Source organism: Natrix helvetica, assembly GCF_964273705.1.
Source record: "Natrix helvetica genome assembly, chromosome: 2".
Lineage (NCBI taxonomy): Eukaryota > Metazoa > Chordata > Lepidosauria > Squamata > Natricidae > Natrix > Natrix helvetica.
This window is the reverse complement of record NC_138552.1, coordinates 217,583,512-217,598,149: the sequence shown is the minus strand read 5'-3', so window position 1 is coordinate 217,598,149 and position 14,638 is coordinate 217,583,512. Positions and strand designations below refer to the sequence as shown.

Below are 14,638 nucleotides of genomic sequence, written 5' to 3'. Positions count from 1 at the left end.
GGCCTCGCCTCCGCCCGCCCCGCCCTCTCCGGGCCTTCGCTTTCAGGACCGGCCCTGAAAGGAAACGAAGAGCGAGCGAGTGAGGGAGCGCTCGGGAAGGAGGAGCGGCCGAAGTGGAAGGCGTTATGTGGTACCATTCAGCTGCTCTCCTTGTGAGTTCCACCCAGCAAAGTCGGCGAGGCAGCGTATGGTTCAAAGAAGATAACCCGTAGTCCTCCACCTACGGCCACAATTTAAACCAACATTTATGATGTTAAGCGAGTAAGTGAGTGTTGCCCCGTTTTATGACATTTCTTGTCACAGTTGTTAAGTGAGTTGCTGCAGTTGGTAAGTTAGTAACCTGGTTGTTAACTTTTATTTATTTATTTATTTATTATTCGTATTTATAGACCGCCCCCTCTCCCGAAAGGGACTCGGGGCGGTGTACAGTCACTAAAATGCATTATAAAATACATACATAAAACAGTTAAATAATTAAATACGTAGGTGGAGGAGGTTGCAAGACTGTATATAGAATAATAAATATAGTACATTAAAAACTCTAATAACCCAAGAGTTAAAATATTACCCAAAATTACCCATTAAAATATATCCATCGGGAGGTAAAAAACTAAGAATGTGCCAGGCCAGCTACTGAATAATCTGGCTTCCCCATTGGCTTTGCTTGTCGTAAGCTTGCAAAAAAGTGATCGCATGACCTTGGGGACGCTGCAACGGTCATAAGTATGAACCGGTTGCCAAGCAGCTGAATTTTGATCACGTGATCATGGAGATGCTGCAAAGATTGTAACTCTGAAAAACGGTCATAAGTCACTTTTTTCAGTGCCGTCGTAACTTTGAACGGTCACTAAATGGACTACTGGAAGTCAAGGGCTATCTGTACATGCTTTCCAGTCCGTGTCAACTCTGGCAATGGTGTAGCTAGACTTTCTCTCCGCGATCCATCTGTCACCTGGTTTTTGGATGTATGAGGAGAAAATCTGGAGCCTGGGTTCTTTTCCAAAACTCCACTACGTTTTTCCAACTTGGAGAAATATGGTAACCACTACAATAATTGTAAGAGAGAACTAGATTGGGGCAAGGGTTAAAAGGCTGAAAAGCCAGTTGGGTGGCCTTGAACTCTGTCTCTGCCCTATGAAGCAGGCAAGAGCAAAGCACTTCTGAAATCTTGCACAAGCAAATTGGAGGCAAACTCGGGAAAATTGCTAGGCATTTAAACTAACTGAAAGATGGACACAAATACAATAGATTCAAGATATTCATGGTAATGATGTTTTAGAAAGATGCCACAAACTGTGAATTAGCGAATACTGAACCATTGCTTCTTGGGGAAACAGTGGACACTTGTTTACAGGAGAAGAGCAGAAACAAAGCATAGCATCGCCTTGTTCGACCTCAGCTGGGAATGTGGGCATCAGGCAACCCAAATGTTTTCCTCTTCTGCAGATGTCCAAGAATAATTGTGAAAGCACCACAAACATTGAGTTTGGGATTGCAAATAAAATTGAGTGAAATAGGCATTTTGAAAATACAAAATATGCAAATTAAGAGGATTAGTTTATATGTATTGTGTCACAACCCCTGGTATGCCCAAATATGGGAGGGAGCACACTGCTTCCCTTTTCTGTCTTTCGGCTCACTTCAGGAGACCATCCAGGCAGAAACCATCTTTTTTTTTTAATGCCACCTTTGTTACATTTGTGTTGCATTTGTGTTGATAAATAAATAAAGGGAGACTAGTATAGATCTATTTCAAGCTATTTAGCTCTCATCAGCTAGCCAGGTTCAATTCCCAGTAAGGGTATGGTTAGCTGATGAGAGCTAAATAGCTTGAAATAGATCTATACTAGTCTCCCTTTATTTATTTATCAGCACAAATGCCACACACACACACACACACACACACATATATATACACACACATATTTGTGTGTGTATGTGTATACATACACACACACACACATATACATACACACACACATACTGCCAGGGATAATGAATGACAGGTATTGCAATCCAGCTGCCCAATCCTGATCTTATTCAGGATGGTCATTAAGTGTAGATTGTTATGTGGACTAAATGTGATGGGCAAAAAAGGTGAATACAGGACCTTCTTGGATTTTAGGAGCTTCTTCTGGCAGGAGAAATCAAATGGCAACATTATACCAACTTTGGTTGGGCCTAGCAAAAGATCTGAATGTGGCCTGTGCATACTGACCTGACAGTAGGTCAAAGAATGCAGTGGTGCTTATTTCTGAGTAAATAAAGATTCCCTCAGCTGGGCTATACGGATGTACCTTGCTCTTCATAACAATGCTACAGAAGTGGTTTGTCACTCACGTCATCCAGTACTGTATGCTTTTAAAAATTATTTTCTATTCTAGCCTACAGACTGATTCCCTAGTGATTTCTCAATAGGGAATTAACTCAGACCCCACCCTGATTAACAAGTGAAGCCAGAAGGTATCCAAGAGACACAGGCAGCTTTAAAATTGCATTTATACTTTTGAAGTTACCATCTTATTTACACTAACTGGAGGTAAGGCCTATTATTAGCTCTTTCCTTGAAGTAAGCATGAATGGAAGAATAATTTAACTCCCCATAAGTAAATAATTTTATAAATGTGTCAAATAGAACAATTAATTCAAAGCATTTTGCAAAGTTAGGAAAGCTGTTCAGACAAGGGGATGCTTTGATTGGAAATGAGGTTCACAACCACACAACTTTTGCTGTTCCCAATTTTACCTTTTAATTTGTATTTTGATGTATGCTTGAAGCATGTTCTTCTTTTTGTTATGGAGGCTTTCATCTTATGAATAAATTTTTAGCAGCTTAGGGCTTTAAGGATGGGGCATTGCATGTAAATGAAATAAATACATAAATTTGCATTTGATTAGCAAAGATATATATCAAGAGAGGTCAAGATAATAGCCATTTGTCCATGCAGTCAAAAAGGGTAAGTCTATGTTGGCTTCACCAGATGTCGATCATTGCATATTTCTACCTGGCTTCCGTTTTTTCTTTAAAAAAGGAAAGAGGGGGAGTCTAAATTCTCCTTGTGGCAGTTCACAAACTTATTTTAAAAAACGAATAATAAAATGATAGAAAATAGATGATGATGGATGGATGGACGGATGGAAAAAATGTTTGGTGCAAGCATAGAACTCTTCAAGTCCCTGCACTTTAAAAAGGATATTGTCATGCTGAAGGAAGTTGAACAAAAAAGAGGAAAACTATTAACAGAGTAGGGTAGTTTATCTTTTCCCCAAAACCGGAAAATGTGGGCAGTGATGTATTGAGTGATGTATTGTATGCATTACAAAATTCTGTTTTCTTTTTACTCCTTTTGTTTCTTCCTTTTTATTGTTGTAAGCTGCCTGTTGGTGCCTGTTTTTAAAGAGCAGATCCTAGCATACTCAAATGCAACAGATTCATAGGTATCTGAATTTGTGGAAATAAAAATGTCTCTAAATAAATGCTTAAAACAAAAACAAAGGGAAGTTGGTAAGCATCTGCAACTCCTTCTCTCAACTTGTGGAAGAAGTTACTTACAAATGAACTAAAATTGCTTTCATCTGTTTCTTTGCTTTTAAACTTCCTGGGTTTAATTACAGATTACTTTTGTTTATTGATAGTAATATTCATACTATCGGCCACATACATGCGGCCGCGCGGGTTGTCATGGGGGTACCTAGGTGCTCCCATGTTACACCCCTTTTAGGCGGCCTGCACTGGTTGCCGGTTGTTTTCTGGGTGCGATTCAAGGTATTAATTATCACCTTTAAAGCACTCCATGGCTTAGGCCCAGGGTACCTGCGAGACCACCTACTGCCACCAGTAGCCTCCCACCGTCCAGTACGATCCCACAGAGTTGGCCTCCTCAGGGTGCCGTCGGCCAAACAGAGTCGGCTGGTGACCCCCAGGGGGAGAGCCTTCTCTGTGGGAGCGCCTTCCCTCTGGAATGAGCTCCCCCCAGAGCTTTGCATAATCCCTGACCTCCGGTCCTTCCGACGCGCCCTAAAAAGTTGGCTTTTTCAGCAAGCCGGCCTGGCCTATTAATTTAATTTTAACTTATTTTAAATGTATTGTTTTTTTAAAAATTCAGTTTGTTTTTTTGGATATGGATTTAATCTTTTTTAACTTTTGGGATATGTGTTTTTTAATGTTGTACACCGCCCTGAGTCCTTTTGGAGAAGGGTGGCATATAAATCCAAATAAACCAAACCAAACCAAACCAAACTTACAGGCAAGACACCCATTTTTAATAAGTGAGCGTTGCCTGGATAGTTTTACTCTAGCAGGAACCAAGTCTGATTTAAATTCAGAAAGCTACTCCTACCAGAAATGATGATGGATGAAGTCATTCAAATGAAGCGGTATCAGTGTCAGTATCAGGAAGCAAAGGAAACAGCCTTTTGATGACACATAATGAACTTAGGTATCTTATAATAGGAAACAGATACACATCCAGGAAACCTATTTTCTAGTCTGAAAAAAAGCATAAAGATCAGCAATGAGTGAGGGTTGTTTTATTTCAGCACAGCTGGACCTATGAAGGTAGGCTAACAAACATCTAAAAATCAAGCAATACAGTGGTATAAAAAAAAGGAATGTGAAGGAAGCAATACAAATGATTCGGGATTGATTATCAGATATAAATAAATAAACTGCCAGGAGTTTCTGTTCGCAGAAATAGTTCTCCTTTCTCCATCGCTACCACCACAACGCCCTACTCACCTTCCAAAAACGGAGCTGCAGGACATTTCAGGTAGTCCTTGATTTAACAGCTATTTCTTCAGCAACCATTCAAAGTTACAACAGCACTGAAAAGAGAGACTTGTGACCGTTTTTCACACTTAGAACCATTGCAATATCCCCGTGGTTAAGCAATCAAAATCCAGACACTTGGCAACTGACTCATTTCTATGACAGTTGCGGTGTCCTGGAGTCATGTATTCCCTTTTTGCGACCTTCTGACTAGCACAGTTGATGGGGAAACTCGATTCACTTAACAACCGTGTTACTAACTTAACACTTGCGGTGATTCACTTAACAACCAAGGCAAGAAAAGTCATAAAACGGAGCAAGACTCACTTAACATGTCGCATTCAGAAATTTGGGGCTCAATTTTGGTCATGAGTAAAGGACTACCTGTATTTAGGACAGCTGCTGCATCCCCCATCAGGATTTTGATACTTTCTAAGGCAGGGGTGTCCAAACTTGGCAACTTTAAGACTTGTGGACTTCAACTTCCAGAATTCCCCAGCTAGCAGAGTCTTAAAGTTGCCAAGTTTGGACACCCCTGTTCTAAGGCAACTTCCAACAATCAGAATCAATGCCGGATTCAGTTAATGACTGCATGATTCACTTAACAACTGCAGTGATTTGCTTAACAACCCACCGCAACCGTCGTAAAACGGAACATGATTCCCTTAACCGTCTTGCTTAAAAACGTAAATTCTGATCCCAATTGTGATCTTAAGATGAGGCTACTTGTCCAGATATTTTTCAACTTACGACTATCCGTTTTACAACCGTTCAGGATTACATATCAGTAAACAAAAATGATTTGCAATCAGTTCTCTTACATATCACCATAGGAGCATCCCCACAGTCGCCTTCACTGCAATTTGGTTGCTTGGCAATCCTTGGTGGCCTAGGGTCATCTGATTGCTATTTGCAGCTGGTTTCTGACAAGCAAAGCCAGCTGGAGGCCACAAGTCATGGTCATGTGATGGCTCACGTATAATGATTGTGGTTAAAAAAAAAGGTTTTTTTAAAATCGGGGTAGTCCTGTGCAGCTTCATTTAATGACCACACCTCTTAACAACAAATTTTCCAGGCCCGATTGTGATTATAAGATGAGCACGACCTTAGCTGAATACAGTTTATCTTATGTACAGGTCCAGGCATGAAATGCTCTAATCTTCAATACCGGGAGCGCGTACATGGCACTTCTGCGCATGCGCAGAGCATCTGTGATGATGTCTGGGTGGGTGGGTGGGCGGAGCCTCCCGCCGCTGCCAATACCGGGTCGCCTGAACCGGGGTGAACCGGCAGAATTCCACCTCTGTACAGGTCACATCATACCTACCCCCACTCCACACTAGCACAACACAGATAGAGAAGTGCTAAACTAATGCTGTTGAGAGATGGGGATTTTTTTATTTTTTAGAAAGTAGGAGGACTCAAAACACAATGGTTATTTATAAACCCAGCCCTTGGTTCACATTTGTGTGGTAGTTCTCCCCCCCCCGCCACCCCCGCTGGAATCATTTAGGTAAGTTTTGCAAAGCACCGCCATATCTGTAGATGCAGCCTAGTTTCGTTCTAGAACTATTCCTTGGTTAGAAGAAGAAAGGAGCAAGGAGATTTCTTGTTGGCTCCTGACAGTCGAAAGGATGATGTGGCTGGGATGTATTGTATTCCACCCAGCGCCAGCATTTCTTCTAATTCAGTGCAGGCTCGACAAGAGAAATGCAGATTGGGTTGCTTTTTTGTGAATCATGGGACGCAGATGGAATGCCGAAAGACCTGGAGGCTATCACATGTGAAACCAATACAGGAGGATTGCAGAGACTTACAAATAAACTGATTTCAGGTACTGTTCTCTTATTGCCCTCTCCCCCGCTGCCCCGGCTTGCTTGCTTGCTTGCTTGCTCCCTCCCTCCCTCCCTTCCTTCCTTCCTTCCTTCCTTCCTTCCTTCCTTCTTTTTCTTTTTCCTTTGTAGTTTTAAACATTTTATTAGGTTATAAGCAGGGGTGAAATCCAGCAAGTTCTGACAGGTTCTGGACACCTGGTAGCAGAAAGTTTGAGTAGTTTGGAGAACCAGTAGCGGAAATTTTGAGTACTTTAGAGAACCAGCAAATGCCACCTGTCTGGCCCAGAGTGGTGTGGGAATGGAGATTTGGCAGTATCCTTTCCCTGCCACGCCCACCAAGCCATGCCCAAAAAGCCACACCAAACCCACCAAGCCATGCTTACAGAACCGGTAGTAAAAAAAATTGAATTTCACTACTGGTTATAAGATAAGATACAAAATACAAAAGTAAATAGGAAAGCAGTGAGGGGAAAGGGGCGGGAAGAGAAGTGAGAAAAGGTTGAAAAAAAGAAGAAAAAAAGCATTGACTTCTGACTCTTTCTGTTGCGGTAAATTAAGGCATTAACATCAAACTGCAACATTTTGCTTTTTCATAGTAAGATAAACTAGTCATTTCTACAAGCATCAACAGTATCAATCTAATCCAGGGGTGTCCAAACTTGGGAACTTTAAGACTTGTGGACTTCAACTCTCAGAATTCCCCAGCCAGCCATGCTGGCTGGGGAATTCTGGGAGTTGAAGTCCACAAGTCTTAAAGTTCCCAAGTTTGGACACCCCTGATCGGTAAAACCCAAAATCAGAGTTTCATTTTTTCCCACCTCAAGCGCAAAGTTCAGAAGCAGTCTCCATGGGGAAACAAAGATACTTATATTCTTTGATCAAAATAGTAAATTTAGCCATTTCTGCCAACTCCATCAACTTCTGCAATCATTTGTCCATGGTGGGAATCGAAGTGTCCTTCCATTTTTGTGTATACAATAGTCTTGCTGCTGTCAACATCTGCGTATAGAGGTGGCTGATTTCTTGAAATACAGTTATCGTTGAGCTGTCCCTAATCTTAATAAATCCACTCACGCTAGCTGCCTATACGGGAAGTCTGATAACCCTAGTTGAGCACAATACTTCTGTTGCTAAGTGAGACAATTGCTAAGTGAATTTTGCCCCATTTTAGGACCTTTCTTGCCACAGTTGTTAAGTGAATCGCTGCAGTTGTTAAGTTAGTAACATGGTTGTTAAGTGAATCTGGCTTCCCCCATTGATTTTGCTTATTAGAAGGCCATGAAAGGTAATCACATAACCCCAGGACAGCACAACTGTCATAAATACGAGTCAGTTTCCAAGAGTCTCTATTTTGATCATGTGACCATAGGGATGCTACAAAGGTCAAAGTCTGGAAAATAGTTATAATTCCCTTTTTTTCCAGGGCTGTTGTCATTTCGAACAGTCACTAAATGAACTATTGTAAGTCGAGGACTACTTTTACCAAAAAGATGAATGTCAACGAGGACAAATAAAAGTCCTTTATTTGAGTAGGAAAAATGGAAGGCATGAATGCGTGGGCAGTCCTGCAGGCAAAATCTACCTGGGTTCAGTGGTGGGATCCTGCTGTTTTAACAACCGGTTCGGTTGATCTCGCTCCCCAGCAGTTTTAACAAAACCTACCTTCCGCATTACTGCTGGGAAGTAACACAGCTGAGGTGCAGCAATCCACTCTGCCACGCGAATCAGCTGAGCGGATATAGCTGAGTAAAGCGCAGGAGCGGGTGGGCGAGCCAACCTGATCATCGGAGCGAACCGGTTCGCTCCCCAGCTGATCGTCGGGGCTACTGGTTCACCTGAACCAGTCCGAACCGTCTGAATCCCATCCCTGCCTGGGTTCTTAGTGGGTCAGAAGCTTGAACAGCAGCCAGAAGTGAGATGAGTTTCAAGGCGTTTCAAGGTGTTGATTATCACCTTTAAAGCGCTCCATGGCTCAGGACCTAGTTATTTGCGGGATCGCATCCTACCCCACACATCCCTGCAACCAATTTGCTCTCACAGAGAGGGACTCCTCCGGGTACCATCCGCTAAGCAATGCTGGCGGGCGGTACCCAGGAGTAGGGCCTTCTCTGTGATGGGCCCAACCCTCTGGAACGACCTCCCCCCCGATATTAGAATTACTGCTGATCTCCGCTCCTTCCGTAAGAAACTCAAGACCCACCTGTTCCAATTAGCTGGCCTGGCCCAATCATAATCATAATCTAATCCCGACCCTCCTGGCCAGTGTTTTAAATTTTAAATTTTGGGGTATTTTAATTGGTTTTAATTATTAGCTAATTTTATGATCATTGTACAGACTTTTTGCTTAATTTGTTTTTCTGGGGTTTGTATTTCTGTTGTTTATAGTGCATTTTATTTCTGTCTGTACACCATCCTGAGTCCTCTCGGGGAGAGGGGGCGGTTTATAAATTTAATAAATTGAATTGAATTGAATTGAATGAGTTGGGGGAAAAAAGCCAATATAATTTGCTGGGCTGTACTAAATTATTTTTCCAGTCTCCTCTGCATTGGGGGAGCCACAGGTACGATACCTTATCCAAACTGGAGCATCTGCAGAGGAAACCAACCAACACGACATGATCATGGAAGGTGGGGAGGAAGCTTATGAAGAACAGTTAGCGATACTAGATATATTTCACTTGGAGAAGGAAAAAACCACTGGGAGGAATTGTAATAGCAGTCTCGAGTATTTGAAGAGCTGGCGTGTAAAACAATCAGGACAGATTTGTGTGCAGAAGACAAGCCAAGAAAATAATGGCTTAAAATAACAATGGAATAGATCTTGGCTGGACATCCTTAGGAAGAATTTCCTAATGGCAAAGGTGTTCCTCAGCTGGTGGTAGATTTTCCTTCGCTGGAAATATTTAAACAGAAGTTGGCCACCTGTCCAGAATGCTCTAGGAACAGGTTTCTACACTAGAAAAGGAGTTGCCTTGAGGATCCTTTCCAACATTAATTTTCTCTAGTTCTATGAAGGTTGTTACAGAACACAGCCATGTTTAAATGTATTCCTTAAGTCTGCAGAAAGATGCGCCATCCTAAATGGAGCCAAGAGGACAGCCAAGCTCCAATCTGCCTCAGTAATAAGTTTGGAGTTTTGAGTTAAGGAAAGACATGTCATTAGCCCCATGCCCATCCTACCCTGGTTGTGAAAACAGCAAAAATATGAAATCCATTTTTATATTAACTGCAGAAGCGGTTAAAAAAAACCTGTAATGCATTTTTTGGGGATAGAACCAGCCACACACAACAGGTAGAACTTGACTTTGTTTCTCAGGTTAAATTATCTTCTTCAGCACCACAGGATGAGTGTTCTCTCAAGAGAAAGTGCTACTCATACTTTACACACACGCACACTTTCCAATAAATGCTATTATCATGTGTTTACAGATAACATTTAGCCAACACTTTCTGAAATGCCAGTCAGAGACATTAAGTAAGACCTTTGTGGAAGTCAGCTGGCAAGTGATCCTAGCCAAAATAGACAAGGAGGACAGTGACCAGAGGGATGAAGTGTGCCTCAGCAGCCTAAAATGGCCAAGTTGAGCATAAATCAACCTCTCACTGCATCAATCAGAATAGAGCTGGAAGAGACCTTGGAGGTCTTCTAGTCCAATCCCCTGCACAAGAAGGAGACCTTATATCAGTGACGGCGAACCTTTTTCTTATGACGTGCATGCCAACTCAATCTCCCTGCCCAACTGTTCATACGTGTGCAACCCCTCCCCAGGCTCCGGAGGCTTTCCTGAAACCTGGGAAGGGCGAAAACGGCCTCCCCCAGCTCCCCAGAAATAGATTGTTTCCGAACTTCTGGTTGGCCCATTGCGGCCATTTTTCACCCCGCCCATGTTTCAGGAAAGCCTCCGGAGGCTGGGGAGGGCGAAGAACGGCTCCAACGGCCCAACCAAAACGATCCATTTCCAGCTCCGGGGGGGCTGCGGAAGGCCGTTTTTGCCTCCAGGGGGGCGGGGGAGGCTATTTTCGTCCTCACCACACTCCTAGAAAGCCTGGGAAGGCGCAAAAACATGCCAAAAGTGGGGGGGGAGTGCTGGTTGCACGTGGATGTGCAGGGGGGGTCGCACACGCATGTGCTCTGGGGTTGCAAATATAGCATTATGGGAGCAGACACGCCTGTGCATGCCCCCCCCCTGTGGTCCCCCGCTTTTGGCACACGATGCAAAAAAGGTTAGCCATCACTGCTCTAGTCTAACCAATGCGCCACCCGCTGCTCAGTAAAATGGGGCAAAACTTGTTTAAGAAATGTTTTATTAGCAACAGAAATTTTCAACTTAATTGTGATCATTAAGTCGAGGATTACCTGTATTTTAAAACACGAAGCTTCATTGCATGACATTACCTTCTTCTCATCTCCAGTCTACAATGAAGCTTAAATTTGCCTTTGGCTGTTTCAGTTAAGTAGTGTTTTCCGAGTCCATCTAGAATTAAGATGCCCTGGAGATATTGCAGAGGGATATCTGTGGGGGTTGGAAGAAATTATTGCTGCGACCCTCCTGCCTTCCAAATCTACCCTATTAACTGCCCACTAAATTCAAGCTACCCAAGGACAGTTCTAAAACCCACAAATGTAGAAAAAGATCACACTGTTTGGCCTTAAGGTAAAGAAAAGGATGCTTTTGTGCACTGTGCTATGTATCTTGTGAGGCAAAGCTTTCGCCTTTATGTGACATTTGGGTAACAGTAAGTGTGATGAGGTGAATCCTTTACAGGCAAGAGTTACGTCAGTTTCCTCCACTGACTGTAAGGGGAGATCAGCAATTACTGCAACATATTGATTTCCACAGAGCTTTGAAAAGCGGCTTAGAAAAGCCCACGGGGGTTGTTATGCCTTGCAGAGCTCTGATTTAAATCAACTTCCCTCAGCCTGATGCATAGTAGGGGAAATAGGAGTTGTAGCCAACCCATTTGGATGGCAACAGGCAATGGAAAAATTGCCTTCTATTATTATGTGAGCTAAATATAACAGGTTTCATTCCTTGTGTGACTATTATTAGCAAAGGTGCTATTTCTAATGCTTTTCTCGATACACTGATTTTGGCCCCTTTTTTGTTTCACTACACGAAGAGAAGCAGACATCTCTCTTTAATCATGATGGAATTAATTGTATGTTCCCATTTCCCAGCATGTAACTTGCATTCTTTACCATTAAATCTTAAGAAAGGGGTTGTTGAATTGGATCAAATTTGTCCACATTTAGTCTCTGATACGCCTGGAATGTATGAAAGCAGGCGTTGCAAAGAAGAGACAATGCTTGCTGCTTTTCCCAACTGTTTGGAGACCAGAGAAGCCCTCTGACTGTAGCTTGCATCAAGCCATCAAACATGGTCACACAGGGAACTCCATTTTGAAATTATCCTCACCGTATCCAAGGATCACAGACTGCTCTGGCCACTCAGGTAGCCCTCGACTTATGACCGCAATTGAGCCCGAAATTTATATGGCTAAGCAAGACTGTTATGTGAGTTTTGTTCCTCTTTACGATCTTCCTTGCCGTAATTGTTAAGTGAATCCCTGCAATTGTTAAGTTAGTAACACGGTTATTATTAAGCGAACCTCGGTTCCCCCATTGACTTTGCTTGTCAGAAGGTCGCAAAAGGCGATCCCATAACCTCTGGGCACTGCAACTGTCACAAATACTCGCCAGTTGTCAAGCATTCAAATTTTGACCATGTGACTGGGGATGCCGCAACAGTCATAAGTGTAAAAAAAACGGTCGTAAGTTAACTTTTTTCAGTGTAACTTTGAATAGTCAGTAAACAAATGATTGTAAGTCGACAACCACTTGTAGTAAGTCCAAGGCAAATCCCTTTCTGTGGTAAAGCTAGAACTACTAGAAAATGTTCTTTCTGTAAGAGCCTGTCAAACTCTGATGCAAGATTAGATCCCATCTTTGTACTATTAATTATTTTTATTGCACTCACTCTTGCAAGACGTGGAAGATCTTTAGAGCCAACTGGAACAACTTGTAGTTTGTTAACTGGAGCTGAAAGTCAGAAACAAGTGAAGTATAAATGACCTAATTTCAAATGAGTTTGTCAGAACTGACAGAAAAAAAAAAACCCAAGAGAATATCAGCAATCCATATTTTCCTTCCCCCCCCTCTAACTCTCCATTTTGTAGCAATTCCTTCTCTCCTTAGAGTAGATTTTACTTACCTGGTGTCCAGATGTGTTGAGCTGTAGCTGCTAACCATGAAGCTTTTTACCACAAAGAATTTTAAAAGCTGAATTTTAGCTTAGTGCCTATTAATGTTTTATTGTGTTTAAGAATATTCTGTTACGGGGCTTGCTATCGTGTGTGCTAATCTGGGATTTTTAAAGGAAAGACAAAAGCTGAACATCGCACAGAATAGCATAATAGATTTAACTGCGTCTAAACAAAACACTAAGGAAGAAGCCAAGTCAACCTTGTGTCACATTGTTTAGTTCTTTGACAATGTTTGCAGAACCTCCTGTAGTGCTGCTTTGGAAATGTGGAACTGAGAGGTTATGTTTGTTTCTTCCTTCTGTAAGTTCTGGACCAGCCTCCTCAATTTGATATCAGCTTAGGGTTATAGAAGTCTGCTAAAAGGAAGACATGCCCTCCTTCTTGTCCTCATGTTCTCACTCTGTCTGACAAAGTCTTAAAATCAAACATGTTTTCTGTAAGTTCTGGACCATCTTTTTGAGCGTCATGGGCTTGTGGTTGCTTTACTGTTTTTCACAATAAACCTTTGTGTATTGTGTCCTTGTAAATCGTCTCCTTTCTTTCCCTCGTCCATCAATATACTTGACAGCCTAGACTTATGTTATTTAATTATTTCCTAAATCCAGCTACTGACTTCAATCCAGCCCCTATAAATGTATGGTCTGTGTAATCTTGCAGATCATATGACTTGTCCTATTTCTATGGCAAAATTTGAAAAGCATGTGGTTGATTTTATATTATCAGTAGCATATGTTACTGAGTATAAATATTTGTTGGAAAAGTCTTTTATTTGGGGGAAAAAGGCTGAAGCGGGAACAAATAATTTCCTATACATATAGGCTTAAGTAAAAAAAAAATTGGTTATAATTTTTGTTGTGGATGCTAAGAAAGTTAAACAATCAGTGTGTCTTCTTTTTCCATTTGTCTTGTTTTTCAGTTGTCCATCCTCTCCTTTTCCTGTGGCAACTCTATACAGTATCAACCAGGTGTATTGTACTACAAGTCTCCAAACTCCCAGAAATGTGGACATGATGCCAGTTGGGAATTATGAATGCTGGCTTTCAGCATATCTGCAGCGTATTAGTTTAGGTAGTCTGCTTTGGATGAAGCCAATTATTTCAAAGGTGCTGGACAACATGGTTAAGAAAGGCTGACATGCATACCACCAGGCAAAGTTTCAACCGCACTTTCAAGGCTACCATCTTCACTTTTTTTAAAAAAAAACCATATCCTGCAGACAGGAATGGGACAACTTGCCACAGCCAACTCGCCACGGCCAACTTGCTGTGGGACAAATTGCTGCAGGACAATTTAACAATTTTAAAAAATTATTTTCTATATTAATAATTATATATATTAATTTTCCAGTCAGCATTATAGGCTGACTTAGTAGCAGCCCTTGGGTGCAATCTAATTATTGAAAGCAGATAACAAAAGATATAAAAGCTGAAAGATTTGAAAGGGTACTTGTCTCATTTTAGCAGACCTTTCTCTCAGAGAGATCTATAGGCAAGGGCATCCCTGGTCTCTATTGTCATGGGCTTAATCCTAAAATCATATAAGGCAATTGACATCTCCATTCATTTGGAGAACACAAAACATCAATGATCTGAGATGGTAATAAACGTAGTTGTCCTTGCAGAGGAATTTTAGAAATCATAAACTGAAGGTATATGCTGAAGGCAACTCAAGGCATGGCATATCAGACTGTGTTTCATGGAACCCTAGAATTTGCAGGGTGTTGTGGTTGACTAGCGGAACTGGCAGCAGATTTGGATAGTGAGAAAGTTGG

The 14,638-nt window shown here is 41.8% G+C and overlaps 1 long non-coding RNA gene across 2 annotated transcripts; it reads left to right on the top strand.

Moving 5' to 3' along the window:
• The first annotated feature begins 60 nt into the window (after positions 1-60).
• On the top strand, positions 61-14,286 carry LOC309386434. Of its 2 annotated transcripts, none has more exons than XR_014174415.1 (3): positions 61-261; positions 6,465-6,602; positions 13,784-14,286. It is a non-coding gene; the product is annotated as an uncharacterized lncRNA (long non-coding RNA). The 2 variants fall into 2 exon arrangements; XR_014174416.1 differs by lacking the exon at positions 13,784-14,286 and adding an exon at positions 9,165-9,248.
• The last annotated feature ends 352 nt before the right edge of the window (positions 14,287-14,638 follow it).